Genomic DNA, 15432 nt, shown 5'->3' on the forward strand with positions numbered 1-15432 from the left:
GTAAGTGGGAAGCCATTTCAGTTACTCTGACTATGGAACTAGGAGAGTGTGATCCTGCCCATCTGGTTGACAGTGGAGAAATGTTGGTGGTGAATAATATGATCAGCCATGTCAAAGGCTGCAGGCAAGGCACAGAGATAAGTAAAGATAGTTTGCTTTTATAACTACAAAGGGTTTATATGTTGGGTGGGTATCGTTTCAATAACGTGGAAAATAGGGAGGCATTGTTTTGAGAGAATTGTGTCAATAAATTTCAACCAAATTTTCAAATCTTGGAGATCAAGTTTCTGCAGCTGGGAGTACTTTCTGCACATGTGACCATATATGACACCAGTATGTTGGTGTCTTCCACATATTACAGGTCACACATTCCAATTGACTGATCTGAGCTGCCATGTCTTAAACTTACTTCATCATGTCCACTCACTTACTTTCTTAATTATGCAGTCTTAAACTTATTCTTTTGGTGTTAACTTTACTCTTCTTTTCCTTATCATACTTTGGCTTCATTATATTGTTCCTGATCTTCACTTATCCATGATATTTCTGAGTTAATCCCTTAATAATATAGTTTACTAATCAACAGTCATATTGGGACAGCTCCTAATGGGCTGAGTGAGGTGCGGTTAAAGTTGGCATGATTAGCCTTAAGATGAAGTTCATGAGCGGGTATAATGTGCAGTTGAAGTTACAAACACATTGGATCTTCACAACCCCTTTTGAAGATGCTGAGAGACACAGTATAGGAAGCTGCAGGCTTACCTAACAGGGAGTCAAGGTAAGGGTGATGGTAAGACAGCGGTAATACACAAGGTGCATAGAATAGGTGGCCTAGTATTTGGGGGGGTCAGAGTAACTGAGACAAGATGAGTAACAATAGAGCAGAGGAGTTCAGGCGGAATAAAGAGGAAAGAGTTAAAAAAGAAATAAAAAAGTGGAAATTGAAGTGATGACTGGGAATCTGATCAAGCAGCCAAAATGATGATGTGAATGGGCACAGTAAGTTACGTAGGTCTGCTGACATAGCAGTCATTAGAATGCCAAAAACTAGATGGAAAATAGTAAGACAGATCAGGATCCTAGAGTTCAAATAAAAGGTCGAGAGATGGGATTCTGATCATATAGGTAGCATGAACAAATTTGAAGACAGGTGAAGTTCAGAAGCTATTTAAGGGTAGAGTATTGAAGATTACATTATAGTTATATGATTAGATTGCTTACAGTGTGGAAACAGGCCCTTCGGCCCAACAAGTCCACACTGACCCTCCGAAGAGCAACCCACCCAGACCCATTCCCCTACATTTACCCCTTCACCTAACACCGCGGGCAATTTAACTTGGCCAATACACCTAACCTGCACATTCTTTTGGACTGTGGGAGGAAATCAGAGCACCTGGAGGAAACCCATGCAGACACGGGGAGAATGTGCAAACTCCATACATACATTTGCCTGAGGTGGGAATTGAACCCAGATCTCTGGCGCAGTGAGGCAGCAGTGCTAAACACCGAGCCACCATGTCATCCTTGCAAAGACATAGATTAGATTCCCTATGGTGTGGAAACAGGCCCTTCGCCCCAACAAGTCCACACTGACCCTCCGGAGAGTAACCCACTCAGACCCATTTCCCTCTGACTAATGCGCCTAACACTATGGACAATTTAGCATGGCCAATTCACCTGACCTGCACATCTTTGGACTGTGGCAGGAGACCGGAGGAAACCCACGCAGACACGGGGAGAATGTGCAAACTCCACACAGACAGTCACCCAAGGCTGGAATCAAACCTGGGACCCTGGTGCTGTGAGGCAGTAGTGCTAACCATTGAGCCACCATGATCGATATATTATATTTATATATGAGCAAACTTGAAATCCATCCATCAGTAGGAGAGTGTGGTCAAAGCAAGCTAACCTAAAAAAAAATTCAGAAAATTCAAACTATATCAAAAAGTCAGTACACTGTGTCACAGGAGGGGTAGGATACAACTCTGTGGTATGGCAAGATCTTGATCACAGGTTTGTACTGAGAGTTACTTCCTCACGGAGTGTAATTACAATCAAAACAACTCTTCAAGAAATTTGGATAAATGGAGATGTGGGGTGTTAAATGTCTAACAGCTGGTAGCTGAAGGAGGGAATTAGAAGTCAATGTTTATTCAGTTCTTATGTATTCACAAAGTGAAATCATTCATGTATATAGCTCTGTTCCTATTCACCACACTAATGTCAAAAAATGCCTCTTTTTTATCTACTTAAATAATGGATTTGCGTTAATCATTAATCCTTGTCCATAATTTGTATAATTAACAAGTGAGGTGTCTCCGACTTAAATTTTCAACAGTGTCCTCAAGGCTTTCCTAACTTTCTTTTCTGTACTTTCTGAACTATATCTAGTCCTGGTTCAGCAAAAATATGAAAAGAAAACCATAAATGATGAAGCTATTAAAATATTATATTAAAGAATAAATAATTACATTAATCATATATGGTTGAGACAGATTAAAGTATACACAATATGTCTAATCTTGTAATACTATATTGTATTCATGTGCAAGGCGCACATACCTAATTTTGATCTATGCACTCACTAACATTCCAACTTTAAACTGGTCAACCTGTTATCATGTCATTAAAGAAGCATTGAACACATAAGCCATTTTTTATTATTTATTGTTCCTTTTGCTTGCTTCTCCATGCAAACATCATAATCCATGTCCTTTCATATTTACAGCCCAATGCGCAAGTGTGGCAGCTCCAAAGCATTGTCTTTCAATATTAGCTTTGAAATGTGAGCTAGGAATGCCAAGCCCAAGTTGCACTTTTAAATTAGCATCTGATTGGATTTGTTTAGCTGACATGCAAAGGAGGCAAATATTGCAAGGTATGCATTGGCCACGTCTGTTTGAGGCTGAAATCTTTCATGTTCGTTCTTCAATAATGATCGGCTGATCTAGTAACAATTTGATGCTAGATGGGTGATTCGGGAGATGCATAATTCATGCAATTACCCCTATCAGGGCATCAAATGCAAAGAGTATACCACCGCTTAACAGAAGAATAATGATTTACTCTTCCCACTCTTCATATTGTGGCAAGCATTTGGTATTGTTATTGCACAGTCGATATTTGGATCACAGATAGCAAAGTTTCAGCATCAAGTTCTTGTGAGCGACTTGTACCTTCTGTCAGAGAGCATCCCCTCAACCTTTATGTTGCTATCACTGATGACCTTTCATCTCCCCTCATTTCTGGGGTAGGGATAAAAGATACTTGTGTGACTGCAGGGAAATGGTCGAGTCAAGGAAGCAGAGTGACTTGAAGAGGATCCTGAACGAACATGTATTGAGCTAATCGCTAAATTAAATAGAATGAGGATATCTGTTGAATGGCAGGCTCACAGGTCACATTAAAGGTATAATGTTGAAAATATATGATCAAATACATTGCCAAATGGAACAAGAGAACAGTAAGCAGACACGGTCCTTGATAACAAACATATTAAAAGATATATGAAGAGGAAAAAAATGGCTTATTCGATGTCTGTAGGAATGTAAACATTAAAAGGTTAATTGAACAAAGATTCCATATTAGATTTTGTGTCATTCCTTGGTTTTAAAGTTCAAGGAACATCACTGGGATTAAAACACAAACATATGAAAACTAACAAAATAACTTGCTGAATAGTAAAAGGTGACCTGCAACAAAAGAAAATGCAAGAGTGTCTAAACATAACAGAAAAATGTTTCAGTTACATAACAGCAAGAACATAATAATGCACCATAGCTAAGTGAAAACATGTGACGTAGTGACAATGGGGTATGGGGGATGAACAGGCAAAAGAGCAGGATATGGACTTCAGCAACCCCTGCTCCTCTCACCACCCTTTCTGAATCAAGTACTGAGTCCTTTTGAACAATGTGATCAATGCATGGAATGAACTTCCAATGGAATAGTGGCCAAGTGTGCCACACTGTAGCTTGGGTCAGATTATTTCTTGCTGGATATGACGCAAATGTATGAATGAGTCTAAAGCTGTTACTCATTATCCTGAAAAATTCCCAATCTGCTCAGATTACCCGGGAAGGGTAAGGCTTGTTGCTCACAGGATGTTGTTGCCAGGCCAAAAGGAATTTCTGCTGTCACATCAATAAGTAATGTGGTACATGGATTTCAGTACCAGTGTGATTCTAGCACCAATCCAAAAACTGGTGGATTGTATCATTGGCATGTGTCTTCAGCTGCTCACAACAACCGAAGTGCTGACCAAAGCAAAAACTGAAAGTACTGTGGATGCTGTAAATCAGAAACAAAAACAGAAATTGCTGGAAAAGCTCAGCAGGTCTGGCAGCATCTGTGAAGAGAAATCAGAGTTAATGTTTTAGGTCCAATGATCTTTCCTCAGAACTATTCTGAGGAAGGGTTACCTGGACCTGGAATGTTAACACTGACCAAAGCAACCTGTGTTTGCAAAACTTAAAACACAGTGGCTAACATCAGACATCATTGCATTAGTGAAGACCATTTGCTAAATAATCTCAATTGTGCAATGAATTATACTGGCAAACAGTGTAGATTCAATGGGCCAAAGAACCTTAGATGATTCTATACTTCTTACTAATTTAATATTGTAAGTGAGGCTCACAGTGTGGCATGTTTGCACACACTGGAAGATAGTTGCAATATACTCATTGCCATGTATTTTGCAGACCGAACACATGCACACACTGCCCTGTCTCATCTTAACAAGACAGGTGACTACCATTCTCTGGTTAATCAATCAGAGTCCCCCTGCCTGGATTAAAATTTAAACAAAACTTGACAGTCAGCATTCAGTCTTCACCTAACTGGTGCCTTTTCTATGGCAACGCCTCTCCAAATCAGATTCAGCTTACGGAAGTAAGAACAAGGAAGAATGGTAGGCCATTGGGCCCTTGAAGGCTGCCCCACCATTCAGTAAAAACATAGCTGATCTCATGTTAACCTCAACTCTATATTCCTGTATATCGCTGATAATCTTTCATCCCCCGGTCATCAAGAATCTATTGACCTCTGCCTTAAAAATATTTAAAGATTCTGCAAGCATTGCCTTTTAAGGATGGGAACTTCTAAAAGAGAGAAGTAAAATATTATTTTTCATTCATTAATGAGATGTGGGCATCACTGGCTGGGCTAGTGTTTTACTGTCCATCTATAGTAGCCCTTGAGAAGCTGGTGGTGAGCTATCTTTTGAACTGCTGCTGTCCATTTAACAGTGACACCCAGTTTAAACTGATGTCCAACAGAAGCAAGGGTGATGTGAGGAAAAGCTTTTTCACACAGTGAGCCGTTAGAGATTGGAATGGACTGCCTGGAAATCTGGTTGAGGCAAGTTCAATCGAGGCATTCAATAGATTAATGGATTGTTTTGAATTGTAATGGTGTGCAGGGCTATGGAGAAAAGACAAGAGATTGGCACTAGATAATTAAGCCAGTTCAGGCATGATAGATTGAATGGCTTCCTTCTGTGATTTGGTGCTGGCCCATCCACAATGCTCTTAGGGAGAGATCTCGAGGGCTTTAACCCAGCGACACTGAAGGAACAGCAATACATTCCAAGTCAGGATGGTGTGTGCTTTGGAGAGGAATTTTCAAGTAGGGGAATTGTTAAGTATCTGTTGCCCTTGCCCTTCTAGATAGTAATAGTCATGGGCTTGGTATTGCTGTGTAAGAAGTTGTCTCACATTTCTGCGGAGTATCTTGTAGATTGTACACACTGCTGACACTGTGCAACAAAGGGGGCCAGAATGAATATTTGTGGATGTGGTGTCGATCAAATGGGCTTGATCATTTTGGACTGTGTTCAGTTTCTTCAGTCCTGTTGGAGCTGCACTCATTCAGGTATGTGAGGAGTATTCTTATTGATATAGCAGAACAGCCTGGCAGCTATGTCATTTTGGATTCAACTAATTCAGTCAGTAGTGGTGCTGCTACCGCATTTGCCCCAGAGTATATTCATGCCCTTGCCACCCTCAGTTCTTCTGCCAAATGATGTTCAATATGGAAGAGTACTGATTCATCAGCTGACATGCAGACAGTACTTTGTATGCAGTAGGAAGTTTCCTTGCCCATATTTGAACTGGTGTCATGAGATTTCACAAGATCCAGAGTCAATGTTAAGGACTCTCAAGGCAACTCTCTCCTGCTTGTATACCACAGTGCTGCCTTCATTGCACTGTGATGGTGACGGTGTTGCCTGGGACATGATCTGTAAGATACAACATTGTAAGTATGATCATGTCATGCTTGATGAGTCTGTGGGACATCTCTCCTAAATTTGCATAAACTGGCTATGTTACGAAGGATGAATTTGCACACTCAACAAGATTATGTTTGGTATTGTCATTTCTCGTTCTTAGGCCAGGACCTTGGCCTTTTTTTTATTCACTCATAGGACGTAGGTGTTGTTGGTTCACCAGCACCTATTTCCCGGCCCTCGTAGGTGATGGCGAGCAGTCTTCTTGAACTGCTGCAGTTTATGTGCTGTAGATTGTCCCACCGTGCCCTTTGGGAGGGAATTCCAGGATGTTGACCCAGAGACATTGATGGAATTACAAGTCAGGAAGGTCGGTGGTTTAGAGGGGAATGTGCAGGTGGTGGTATGCCCATGTTTCTGCTGCCCCTGTCCTTCAGGATGGAAGTGGTTGTGGGTTTGGAAGGTGCTGTTGAAGGATGTTTTGATGAATTTCTGCAGTGCATCTTGGGCACACTGCTGCTACCAAGTATCGATGGTAGAGGCAGTGGATGCTTAGGGATTTTCTGACAATCATGCAAGCTGCTTTTTCTTGGATGGTGTCAAGTTTCACGGGGGTTGTTGCAGCTGTACCCATCCAGACAAGTGGGCATTATCCATCACATTCCTGGCTTGTAACTTGTGGACAGTGAACAAGCTTTGGAGAGCCAGGAGGTGAGTTACTTGCTTCAGTATTCATAACCTCTGACCTGCTCTTGTAGCCACTGCATGTATGCGGTGAGTCCAGTTGAGTTTCTGGTTACTAGTTGATGATAGTGGTGGATTCAGTGATGGTTACATCATTCAATATCAAGGGGCAGTAGTTAGATTGTTTCCTTTGAAGATAGTCATTACCTGGCAGTTGCGTGACACAAATGTTACATGCCACTTGTTTGCCCAAGCCTGGATATTGGCCTAATTTAGTTGCATCTGAACATGGACTGTGTCAGTACTTAAGGAGTTACAAATGGTGCTGAATATTGTACAATCAACAGTGAAAATCCCCAGTTCTGACCTTATGGTGGAGGGAAGGTCATTGATGAAGCAGCTGAAGATGGTTGGACCGAGGACACTAGCCTGAGGAGAAATGTCCATGAGCTAAGATGGCTGACAGGTAACCGCCACAATGATCTTCTTATGATCAAGGTATGACTCCAACCAACAGAACTTCACCCCTCCCCCCACCCCCCGCGCCCCAATACCCATTGATTCCAGTTTTGATACCACACCAGGTCGTATGTAGCCCATGATGTCAAGGACTTCCACTCTCACCCTACCTCTGGAATTCAGCTCTTTTGTCCTTGTTTGAACCAAGGCTGTCATGAGGTCAGGAGCTGAATGGGCCTGGAGGAACCCAAACTGGGCATCACTGAGCAGGTTATTGCTGAGCAGTTGCTGCTTGATAGCACTGTTGATGACACCTCTAATATTTTATTGATGATCAAGACTAGACTGATGTCATCTGTCTGGTTTTATCCCTTTTCAAAATTATTCAGTGTTTTGGTTACAACAAATTGGATCGCTCAGCCATTTTGGAGAGCAAATAAGAGTTCTAAATTATGTCAGGAAGAGCTACAGAAGAAACCATGCAAACTATAGTTGGCAAAAATAGAATTCTACATTTTAAACCTAGAAACTTTCTTGCAAAGAAGGAATGTATTGATTGATTGGACCAAGTGCTCTGTTACCAAATCTCTGTTTTTTTGCTGTACAAAGCTTTGACACTGTATAAAGTGCAATTTCAGTGAACAACACCAGAGGGCAGCATTATCCAATTAAAAGATTTGTTAGCAGTCTGTCGTCAAATGTAGTCATGATTTGGAGATGACGGTGTTGGTTTGGGGTGTACAAAGTTAAAAACCACACAACACCAGGTTATAGTCCAACAGGTTTAATTGGAAGCACTACCTTTTGGAGCGCTGCTCCTTCATCAGGTGAGTGGCACTCCAAAAGCTAGTGCTTCCAATTAAACCCGTTGGACTATAACCTGGTGTTGTGTAGTTTTTAAATTTGTGATCAAATGATTAGCAATAGGTTTATGTCTTATCTAAAATAATTAAGAGGTAATTTTTTAACAACCATATAAATAAAGCTATGTGTTATATTTAAGGTGCGTATTTCTAACTGCCCTCTTTCTGAGTGCTTGACCTAGAAACCCAATTTATTCTATCCCACTAATACCCTAATCCACTCTTTCCTTTCATTCCAAAGTCTTCAAAAATGCTGTCGGACCTCTCTCACTGTTCCTCATTCAATGCCTGGGGGACCTGGGTTCGAATCCCGCCATGGCAGATGGTGGAATTTGAATACAATTTTTTAAAATCTGGAATTAAGAGTCGAATGATGACCATAAATCTGTTATTGATTTTTGGAAAAGCCCAGCTGGTTCACTAATGAGCTTCAGGGAAGGAAACTGCCATCCTTACCTGGTCTGGCCTACATGTGACTTCAGACCCACAGCAATGTCATTGACTCTTAACTGCCCTCTAGTTAATTAGGGATAGGCATTAATGCTGACTTAGCCAGCAATGCCCTCATCCTGTGAATGAATACATTAAAAAAAAAGACTATCACATTAGATTTTCCCGTGTACGGTTGTGGTCAACATCACAAATGACACATTATACAAACAACAATGACTGTGTGTGGTTTCTCATATTCTTCAAGATTTCTGATGGTTTCAACAATGATGTTCATTTAAATTTCATTTAAAGTTCATTAAATTAAAAAGAGAACCACTGTCTAACCATAGCTGCTCTCTACAAGTCATTGAGACATTTGTTGTGCTGTTCTGGTGTTGTGACATTAAGGGACATAGCACTTAAATCCTGTCTGTTGTCGACAAGGCACAAGTCAGAACAGTGATAGAATGCTCTCCACTTGCCTAGATAAGTGTAGCCTCAGCAATGCTCAAGATGTTTAACACCATCTAAGTCAAAGCAGTCTGTTTGATTGGCACCCTCTCCACTACCTTTCAACGTTCTATCCCTTCACAACTGACACACTGGAGCAGCAGTATGTACCATCTATATGATGCACTGCAGCCGATTCCTTTCCAACCTGTGACCTCTACCATTGAGAAGGTCAAAGGCTGAAAATGCGTAGGAACACCAATGTTTCCTGCAGCTTCCCATCCAAGCCACACGTCACCCTGACTTAGAAATATATTACTCTTCCTTTACTATTGCCAGGTCAAAATCTAGAAACCTCCCTTCCCAAAAGCATGGATGTGTACATACACCCCAAGGATTGCACTGTTTCAAGCAGATGGCTCCACACCACTTTCTCCATATTCTGTAAATGAGTAAAAGAAATCTGAATGACTATTCATTATTTGCTAAAGATATATTTCTCCAGCTTATTATTTATGATTAGGAATTTAAATTATGATTACATTATAAGAGGATAGACAAGGTCTACTAGTTAGAGTTAGCAATCTGGAATTTGAAAGTGCTGAGTTGGGGTCGGAAATTGTGCCATTTTGACCTGCTGATGGATGGTTCAGAAATACCTTGTCATTTGTTCTGTTGAGTTCTCCAGTGCCCTGAAGAAGTCGAAAATGATGGCGCTAGAAAAGCACAGCAGGTCAGGCACCATCCAATGAGCAAGAGAATCAACAGTTTGGGCACAATCCCTTCATTAGGAATGCCCTGAAGAACCCTTCCTGCCACTGGGGGAGGGAGCAAGCCCTCCAACTCTTTTCATCAGCTCTGGAGCATTCTGCAAATTTGTTCTCATTTTCAACCCTTCCAAAATTAAATCAAGCAAAACTGATCAGTCCTTCTTTGTAACGCCAATTACTCATTTCTGGTTGGTTTCCTTTCATAGAATTAGATTGGTCCCTGCAGCTCATCATGGTAGGTCATGCATTATCGAACCGTCGTTCTCCATACTTAGTTCTACAATCAAATTTAGAATTTGACATTGACTCACATGCTAGTGTTTTACCTTGATTCCTCATTTTTGATGATAAACTTTGCTTTAATTAATAATGACTTGAGCTTTTTCTTTCATTGGTACAATCTTCAAATAAACAGATTTGAGCCAGTGAGCATTAAGAATAATTTACAAATTTTGTCTTTCTTCAGTGTAAGTTAATTACCTGTAAGCATTGCATTAGAAATGTGGGAAGACTCATTTAAACTCCACTAAACTAAAGTACCATGAAATTACTGGCAGCTGAACAGATTGGATAAGTTGACGGAGCCACTATCTATTCTGCCTATTGAAATGTCCATGGTTGATGCTTATAAGGATTGCTTTGGGCTGATGTGTGAAGGTTAATCCCTGATCTCTTAAGTCATTCTTCACACCTCATTGCTTTTAGGTTGATCTGCCAATTTTTATCAGCATAATATTATACCTCATGATAGGTATTACACCCTAGCTCTCCTGTAGTTCATTATAATTAATGCTGAAGAAGATTTGTTCAGAAAGAATGCACTGACAGAATGCAAAGAACTTTAGCTATTCCTTTCTGGATTTTGATACAAAACAGAAATGTCAGTAGAAATCTGTTTTTACTTGGCACGTTAACCAAACATTCCGCAATATTTTAAACTAAAGGCAAGAAAGCTATGTGGGTGCCTAGAAATATTTGTTAGTCATATGCCCCATGACATTTCTTGCTGGAGGATTGTTACATTAACACATAGAGTCATAGTCATAGAGACGTAGAGCATGGAAACACACCATGGAAACTTGTCCATGCTGACCAGAAATCCTAACCTAATTTAGTCCTATTTCCCAGCACTTGGCCCACCACCTATCCTCTCCACCCTCCCCTGTGACCTATCACCTTCATCCCCACCCCCATTCACCTATTGTACTCATTGCTACCTTCCCCCACCCTCCTCTCTGACCTATCCCCTCCATTCCCACCCCTATTCACCTATTGTACACTTTGCTACCTTTTCCCCAGCCCGCACACCCCCCCCCCCCCCACTCCCCCCATTTATCTCTCCACCATGGAGGCTCCCTGCCTCCATTCCTTGACAAAGGGCTTTTGCCCAAAACGTCGCTCTTCCTGCTCCTCGGATGCTGCCTGACCTGCTGTGCTTTTCCAGCAACACTCTGATCTAAACTCTGGTTTCCAACATCTGCAGTCCTCACTTTCTCCTCGTTGATTTTAACCTTACTGCGAATCCTCTTGCGAGGATGCCTATCTTGAAGAAGTTCTCCTCCTCTCTCTACAAGAATCTCAGTGAGTCTCTCTCTCTCTCTCACTGCAACCCTGAAGTCATCTCCTCTGCCCTGGACCATCTCAGACTCTTCCCTCCCCTTCCTAGACCTCTCCATTTCTATCTCGGGTGACCGACTCAACACAGACATTTACTACAAACCGACCAACTCTCACAGCTACCTAGATTACACCTCCTCCCGCTCTGCCTCCTGTAAAAACACCATCCCATATTCCCAATTCCTTCACCTCTGCCACGTCTGCTCCCGGGAGGACCAATTCCACTACCGAACAACCCAAATGGCCTCCTTCTTCAAAGACCGCAATTTCCCCTCCGACGTGGCCGACGATGCCCTCCACCGCATCTCCTCCACTTCCCGCACCTCCGCCGTTGAACCCCGCCCCTGCAATCGCCACCAGGACAGAACCCCACTGGTCCTCACCTTCCATCCCACCAACCTCCGGATACATCGTATCATCCTTCGTCATTTCTGTCACCTCCAAACTGACCCCACCACCAGGGACATATATTTCCCTCCCCACCCCTATCATAGGTCCAGAGAGACCACTCCCTCCACGACTACATCAGGTCCACACCCCCCACCAACCCAACCTCCATCCCGGCACCCTCCCCTGCAACCACAAGAAATGCAAAACTTGCGCCCACACCTCCCCCCTCACCTCCCTCCAAAGCCCCAATGGATCCTTCCATATCCATCAAAAATTCACCTGCACCTCCACACACATCATTTACTTTTTCCTTTGCACCCAATGTGGTCTCCTCTACAGTGGGGAGACAGGCGCCTACTTGCGGAACGTTTCAGGGAACACCTCTGGGACACCTGCACCAACTAACCCAACCGCCCCGTGGCTCAACACTTTAACTCCCCAAGGACATGCAGGTCCTTGGCCTCCTCCATCGCCAGACCCTGGCCACACGACGCCTGGAGGAAGAGCGCCTCATCTTCTGTCTAGGAACCCTCCAACCACACGGGATGAATGTAGATTTCTCCAGCTTCCTCATTTCCCCTCCCCCCACCTTATCTCAGTCCCAACCCCCGGATTAAGCACTGCCCTCTTGACTTGCAATCTTCCTGACCTCTCCGGCCTATCACCCTCACCCTCACTTCCTTCCACCCTATCGTATTCCCAGCGCCCCTCCCCCAAATTCCCTCCCCCCTCACCCTTTATCTCAGCCCGCCTGGCACACCAGCCTCATTACTGAAGAAGGGCTTATGCCCGAAACGTTGATTCTCCTGCTCCTCGGATGCTGCCTGGCCTGCTGTGTTTTTCCAGCACCACATTTTTCAGCTCTGGTCTCCAGCATCTGCAGTCCTCACTTTCTCCTAAAAGACTGTAAGAATGTCTGGATTGCATCAGATTTTTAAACTTTCATTGCTGAAAGGGGACTAGAAGTTGAAGTTTTTAGTCTTACACTCATCAAGACTTACTGTTTTAATGATACTCAAAAAAAGGTAATGGGATAATCTTGAAGATGCTGTACAGCCTGAGTCTGGCACCATTCCATGATTTGTGGAAGCAGATTGTGTGTTTTACCATTTGGCAATTAGGCAGCTGGCAGACCAAGGATGCCAGAGAGCTGCTGGGAACTCAAGACTGAAAGCAAAAAAAAGAGGTAGATAACCTAAAGTCAGATTCAATCAGCACATTTTATAGCAGAATGGAACACTACTGTTGGGAATATATATATTTGTATTTCGATTCTATGTGAAAAAATGGAAGTTAAAGAGTGGCTTGGATATTTTCTAAATTGAAAATGATTTACCATTTAGGTTTCATGAGATGTTACGAAAATGGTGTGATTTATACATATAACTTTTAAATGTTGGTACATGGGCATTGGCCTTTTTTTGTCAAGGATTAAAAAAATTAACTAGGTTAGTCTCTAAACAGCCATGATTTTAAATCTGTGTGTGTGACAGACAGCCGATTGTTAAAATAATTGTTCTGGAGCGTTAATTAAAATTCTTTATATTGTGGCTATTTGCAACAGAACAGAAAAAAAAATGACATAGGAACTGATCAGTTTGTTATTTTTTTGATTTACAAAAATCAAGGATTGATTTCAGCTGAAAGGATATCCAGAAACTGGCAAACCTTTCAGCAGTTTGAAGCGATCCTGGCAGAAGCCAAATACAAGTATTACCTCTCCTAGAAAACAGGTTGTTCAGAGCGGTTGAGGAAATAAGTTACCTCAATGAAAGAGTGTAGCTTGTGAAACTTCCAGACCAGGGGTGTTTTGCTGGTTAAACCTACAGGTTATTGTAAGTCTGAGAAAGTCTGAACTCTCAGTTGTGTGAATGTTCAAGGAAAGGTCTTCACAAGACAGGAACTTGAAAAGAAGCATTCTGGTTTAGTGGTGCTGGAAGAGTACAGCAGTTCAGGCAGCATCCAACGAGCAGCGAAATCGACGTTTCGGGCAAAAGCCCTTCATCAGGAATAAAGGCAGTGAGCCTGAAGGGTGGAGAGATAAGCTAGAAGAGGGTGGGGGTGGGGAGAAAGTAACATAGAGTACAATAGGTGAGTGAGGGAGGGGATGAAGGTGATCGGTCAAGGAGGAGGGTGGAGTGGAAAAGAAGATAGGCAGGTAGGACAAGTCATGGGGACAGTGCTGAGCTGGAAGTTTGGAACTTAGGTGAGGTGGGGGAAGGGGAAATTAGGAAACTGTTGAAGTCCACATTGATGCCCTGGGGTTGAAGTGTTCCAAGGCGGAAGATGAGGTGTTCTTCCTCCCGGCGTCTGATAGTGAGGGAGCGGTGGTGAAGGAGGCCCAGGACCTCCATGTCCTCGGCAGAGTGGGAGGGGGAGTTGAAATGTTGGGCCACAGGGCGGTGTGGTTGATTAGTGTGGGTGTCTCGGAGATGTTCCCTAAAGCCCTCTGCTAGGAGGGGCCCAGTCTCCCCAGTGTAGAGGAGACTGCATCGGGAGCAATGGATACAATAAATGATATTAGTGGATGTGCAGGCTGACGGTAGGGGAGGGGGAAGGGGGATAAAGCAAGGCAAGGCGTCTGTCTCTCTCTCTCTCTCTCCTCGCTGCTAGCGCCGCTCATCTGGCGTGCAGGCGCCGCTCGGTGGTCCGCAGCGCGGGCTCATGGCTCTCTCTCTCCTCCGCATCTGGGAGCGATCCGCCTGGCCGGGCAATCCCAGGGCCACCAGGTTGAGGGTGCAAGTGACCCCCTCGGCACCACAGCAGACACGATGGGCAGAAATAAAGGGACAAGGGCAGGTGAAAGTGCCCTTGCAGACTTGTTTGCTTATGTTTCAGTGAAAAATTGCACATTCATTTTAAAATAACTCTATCAAGTCAGATTTCACTCTGATAACTGACTTAATCAGTAATAATCTTCCCATCCTACCTCTTGTAAAAAATGTCATCCCGTATTCCCAATTCCTCTGCCTCCGCCATATCTGCTCCCAGGAGGACCAGTTCCACCACAGAACACACCAAATGGCCTCCTTCTTTAGAGACCACAATTTCCCTTCCCACGTGGTTAAAGATGCCCTCCAACGCATCTCGCCCACATCCCGCACCTCCGCCCTCAGACCCAACCCCTCCAACCGTAACAAGGACAGAACGCCCCTAGTGCTCATCTTCCACCCTACCAACCTTCGCATAAACCAAATCATCCAATGACATTTCCGCTACCTCCAAAAAGACCCCACCACCAGGGATATATTTCCCTCCCCGTCCCCTTTCCACCTTCCGCAAAGACCGTTCCCTCCGTGACTACCTGGTCAGGTCCACGCCCCCCCCCCCTACAACTCACCCTCCCCTCCTGGCACCTTCCCCTGCCACCGCAGGAACTGCAAAACCTGCGCCCACACCTCCTCCCTCACCTCCATCCAAGGCCCTAAAGGAGCCTTCCACATCCATCAAAGTTTTACCTGCACATCCATTAATATCATTTATTGTATCCGTTATTCCCGATGCGGTCTCCTCTACATTGGGGAGACTGGGTGCC

The sequence above is a fragment of the Hemiscyllium ocellatum genome, chromosome 10 (genome assembly GCF_020745735.1).
Source record: "Hemiscyllium ocellatum isolate sHemOce1 chromosome 10, sHemOce1.pat.X.cur, whole genome shotgun sequence".
Taxonomy (NCBI): domain Eukaryota; kingdom Metazoa; phylum Chordata; class Chondrichthyes; order Orectolobiformes; family Hemiscylliidae; genus Hemiscyllium; species Hemiscyllium ocellatum.